Genomic DNA, 6,000 nt, shown 5'->3' on the forward strand with positions numbered 1-6,000 from the left:
TACATTGGCATGTTCCTGTCCCTGCTTGATGTTGACAAGATTTATTCAAAACTTACTGTTCTTATTTTTTATTTTAAAACAAACAATTTAAATGGAAATCCTCAGCTTACTTTTATTATTTAAATAATAACATTTGATAATGTGAATTGAGATCTCTAAGTAATTTGCGTATTTGAACCCAAAAAAATGTTAAACACCAATTTTGAAGCTTTTGTTTTAGTTTGCTTTATATTTCCTTCAAAGCACGCGAGAGCTATCTGCCTAAAGGGAGGAATGCCTCTGTGGAGGAAATTCTAAGAAAAACTTACTCGCGCCCAGTTCTGCAGTTAAATTCAAAAGTTTAAAATTGCATTAACATGATCAGATTCAGAGTCGTAGCTAGGGTTTTCAGCGCTCAGGGACAACTGAAGATTTCGCGCCCCTTACTGCTTGCCAAGGATGGAAAACATTTAATTCTAAAATGTTCTAACATCAGTTTGGCGCCCCTTGGATTCTGCACCCGGGGACAGATGCCCCCCCTTGCCCCCCTCTAGCTACGCCCCTGATCAGATTTTATTTTCTGCACGTAGCTAACAATTACTTATGTGTTGTCAGATAAATGTTACCAGATGCAGTTAATTATTTTTTACTTGCCAATCTCATGAGACAAGTTTTTTTTGCTCCTGTAAGACTTTACTTTGTGTTGCAAAATAAATTCATTCTCACTCTTTTTGGACTTGCCTACACATTAAATTTAAAATAGTTTTATGAATAGGTAAGATGTGATTATCATAATTTTGTTTCTCTCTTTATCTTGGCAACTTTATATGTTGATTCAGTATCCAGGTTACCTACCAGTGGCTGATTGATAAAACTGCTCATATGTTCAGCTGTTGGTTTGAGTTTATTTTCTGACATAAAAAATTTCGGTTGATCTTTACATTATGGTAACTTGGCGATTTTTTGGCGAAAATTTGGCGACCAACTCTCCTACAGCAACCCTAAAGACATGTTTCTCTTCTTTTTATCTACTGAACACTTCTTCCAACAATCTACTAGCCAAATTACACTTATGCTAGAAATTTTATCTAACAAAACTGCTTAATCATGACAAATATTCATTGCAAAATTGGGAAAAAGTGCACAATACCATACTCCTTACACATTTTTCAAAATAACACATACATATAAACCATGTACACGTCGACTTATTTTTACTTAAAAAAACATCCCAGAATTACACAAAAATGGCATTGTGCACACTTTTCACTATATCCATGTACACTGCTTTTTTCTCATAAATTAGAAAAATTTCACGAAAATACATGACAATTTTCTGAATCTTTAAACCCGGTAAAAAGAACATATATGAAATTACCTGATCGCGAAAAAGTATATACCCTTTACAAATATGAACATTTCCACATATAAAATAAATAAAATATCCAAAAACTTTTACCTCTAAATCATCTATTATATTATAAATGTCACCAACGAATTCATACCGCAAGCATTACAAATACTTAGTGTCAAATATTTAAATTATTTCCATGCACGTTTACTTCAACTAAAACGTATACCAAATTCCTACAAACATAAAATTCACAAAATAACTATAATTTAATAAAAATATCACTAAACCATGTACACGTCGACTTATTTTTACTTTAAAAAAAAATCCCAGAATTGCACAAAAATGGCATTGCGCACACTCTTCACCATATCCATGTACGCTGCTTTTTTCTCATAAATTAGAAAAATTTCACGAAAATGCATGACAATTTTCTGAATCTTTAAACCCGTTAAAAAGAACATATATGAAATTACCTAATAACGAAAAAGTATATACCCTTTCCAAATATGAACATTTCCACGTATTAGCTCACAATCCTAATTACTTTAAACTAAATCATTGCTAATAACAATTTTCCAATAATACCATAAAAATAATATCCTCAAATAATTAAAAATACTAACTTACCTAATCTTCTTCAGGATCTTGATTACGTGGCCGATAAACTTTTATTTCTTCCGCTAAATAAAAAGCAAGCGTATGTGCGCTTGTTTCAGGATCTTTAAAATCATACTTATAGTTGTTCACAGCAAGGTACCAGGTAAAATAAATAACTTAATAAAACATCTTTACTTCTATATTGCACAACCTTAAAAAAACACTTATTACTACCCCTTTCAATCCCACTAAATATCCATTTCGAATTCACTTTAGTTAGGGCCATGGGATCCAAAAATTAACCAACACTGTTTCACACAACACAGAATAAAGCTAAATACAAAATTTCCAGATTTCCCCCCTTTTCCGATTAAAGAACCGTAATTCGTCCATTAATATCACATGACATATCCCATGATCTCTCATTTCCCTCACACAAAATAATGCGTAATCGGAACTGAGTACTGCTCACATTATTACCAAAGTCCCAGGTAGTAACCTTTATCGCCTCCAAAATGTCGCCAAACTACCAGTTACCATATTCTAAAGATCAGCCAAACTTTTAAAAGGCATTCCCCATGTTTATTTTACTATAATCGAAAAATCAAATAATTGCTACTCTGTTTATAGGTACTAAATGTTAAAATATTTTAAATGCTTCCTTTAATTTGCATTCTAATAGTCTTGTTTAAATTTAATTATGAATTATATTCACATATAGTAATTGTGAGTGTTTTTTTATTTTAGGTGCTGTGAAAGGCAATGACAGAGATCCAATTTATCAAGAGTTCTTATATACATAAGAATACATGGATATGAGATTGTTTTTCATGAATTCAAATAAAATGTGATAAATTGGATTAATAAAAACTATTTTGAATTTTGAAAAGTGTTTTTCCTCTGTTAATCATAATATAGTGCCATAAATTTCTGAATGTGTTTATTTTTCATCCAAATAAATAGCTTTACAAAAATTTGTCATATTAATAGATATTGCATAATTTAGCATTATTATAAATATTTATTATAGCAGATTTAGCTCAACTAGTTTTTTAGTCTCTTTGCAGATGAAGTCACAAAGGTAAGTGGTTAGATATTTTTCTGTATTGCCCATTAAGTAATTTTATCTGGTAACTTACTGTTACTATATACTAAAGGTGAAAGAATAAGCTTTCCTTGAAGATACAAAAATTTGCAGATATTTCAAAAAATTGGTATACGTAAAAATGTTCTTAAATTGCCACATATGCGAAACTGGAAATGTTATATATGAAATAGTTCAGAAATATAAATATTTTCACTATTTTTTAACTATAATTCACTGCATTTGTTATATATAATCACAGTTTAAGGTAGCAGTGCTTTTCTCACTGTGATTTCTCATGTATTTTGATTCATAAATACACGTACATAAATCCACGTATTTTGATTTCTCTTTTGAGACCGAATAAAAAATGAACTAAACATTCTCGTTGACATTGAGAGTTGAATAAAAGCTCACCTCAAAATAAAATGAATTAATAAATTTATGGAAAATTTTACATTGCATATATTGAGCAGAAAGAGTAAACTGAATATACTTAATGGAATTAATAATTGGTAGAGTTGATAGCAGAATAAAATGTCTTAATTGCATGGTAAACAGTAGATCTTTTGAAGTTTTTCTATGTCACGTAAAATGCAGATTTAAATTTTTGATATTGATTGTCATATAAATGGCAATTACTGTTTTATTTTACTCTGAAAGAATGGTTAGTAATAAAATTCTGGATGAGACAACCTTTAACATGCGCTAGAATTTACAAACTTTAATTTGGTGCTGATTTCAACGGGTAAATTTCATTTTACTGAATTTTGCGTAAAATAATACCAATGAACCATTGCAAATTATTTTCAGAACTTTTTTTTTTAATCTAAAAGGGCTATTAGTTTTGAAATGTGACTTCATATCGTCAGTCGTAAGCTTGTTTCGCTTTTCATTCAAGTCTTGCCATTTGGCAAAATTTAACATATTTACCTTTAAAATCTAATATATTATTGACTAACAAGCCAAGCTATTTAAAAGCATTACACACAGTTCTTAACAATGCTTTTTTTAATTTTTAATCTGATTGATTTAAAATGCGTTTAATTCATGATATATCTAATTGAAAACATATTTCTACATAATTACATGATATATTTCTTCATTTTTGAAATATATAGAAGATATATCACTTTCTGGTGTCAGTATCTTATAAAATGTTTTGCTATTTCCACTGCCCCATCTGTATTGATAATCTATGCATTCATAAACTTTTAGCCTCTTTGAGTGACTGCTAAAATCTGAGGCCTTTCAGATTTTTTAATTGTGTGAGCAGAAAGATAGAATTTTAGAAGAGCTTCTTGACTTACCTTTTGAATGATATAAAGAATTGTTAACATAATGTCAAATTTTTACAACTAAATATTAAATATATAAAAAAGCCTGCAGCATTCTCATGTTACGAAAACATATTTATTTATTCTGAGGCTAGGAATTGATTTAGTTTTAAAAATACAATTTATTCCTTTTAACAATTTCCCAACAGTGTCATCAAAACACTATAAATTCCTTACATGTTTTAAAGAAAGATGATTCATTTATGTAAAGATTATTAAATGGGTAATTTTATTATTCAATTTTTAATACAAATTAAATGAAATTAGAAACTGATTTTGTAAAATAATTTAATTATGAATAATTCAATTTGGGGGCTATTGGATGTTTAAAAATGATCAAAAGATTTTTAATATCTTAAAAATAAAAGCAAAACTTTCAGTTTTAATATTTTGTATTAATAATTCATTTTAATTTCCTTACTCAGTTTTAATATATTCACAAATTCAGATTTAAAAACAAAATAAGTTGTATAAATATTTTCAACATTTCTGATTTTTCCATAGTAACCATAGGAGAACGATTTGAGACTGTGTAAAAAATAGGTTTTAGATCATCATACTTTCACTAGAATTTTCCTCTGTATGTATACTGGGATGTGACACTAAGCAGTTGAGAGTATGTATTTAAGAGGTTAAAGGGATATTGTAACTAGTGTTTCAAATCCTGATAACATCCCATACTCCGTAGGTGGGACGTAGATAGGATGTCCTAAGGATATACTGGGATGTGACATTAAGCGCTCAGGAGGATGAGTTTAGGAGGAAATTGGGATATTACGGGATGTCCTGGGGATGTAGTAAGTAGGACTTTAAATCCTAATAACATCCCATATGCTGTCGATAGGACATAGATAGGATGTTTTTAGTATATAATGGGATGTGCTTAGGAGGTTTGTGGGATATCCCGGGATGTCCTAAGGATGTAGTAAGTAGGAGTTCATATCCTGATAACATCCCGCACGCTGTCGATGGGACTTGGTTAGGATGTCCTGAGGATATCCCGGGATGTGACATTAAGCACTCGGGAGGAGGTGTTTAGGAGGTTCGCGGGATGTCCTGAGGATGTGCGCATATCCCGCGAGCCCAAGGATGTTTTGGTGCTATGTGGGTAAAGCATTCTGCAAAGCATAAGATAATATTTATTTTTCAAATGTAATCATTTAGCTCGGGGGTATAAAAGAAGTCTGTTGCAAATCGCAATATATTTGTCACCCAACTTTTGCAAACAAGTTATTTAAAAGAAATGCATTGCCACTAGCCAAATTAAATATTTACGCTGACCACGCAGCAGATTTTTCTCATTCAACAAAGCGCAGGAATTTTAATTTTCCTTTCAAATTAATTCTTATATTTTTCACAAACTAAGCGATTTAGAAAAAAGCCGAAATTCATATAAATTATCTGAACTTATGAAATAACAGTAACCGAATTTATTAGAATCATCTGTACATATAAAAATCTGTGCCCGTTTTTCTTTGTTGTGTAATTTGTAGAAATGTACACTTTTATTCCGATCTGCATGAAATTGTGCGCTCTTGACCATCAAAATAAGAAGAAAGCCACCGTCTACACATAAGATTTGGAAAACTCACCATACTATTGCTTTCACATCACCTGTCTCAAGTTCGCGTTGCCATAGTTGCGCTCCC

Source organism: Stegodyphus dumicola, chromosome 11 (assembly GCF_044657685.1).
Source record: "Stegodyphus dumicola isolate Sdum_Otavi_A_Nest chromosome 11, ASM4465768v1".
NCBI lineage: Eukaryota > Metazoa > Arthropoda > Arachnida > Araneae > Eresidae > Stegodyphus > Stegodyphus dumicola.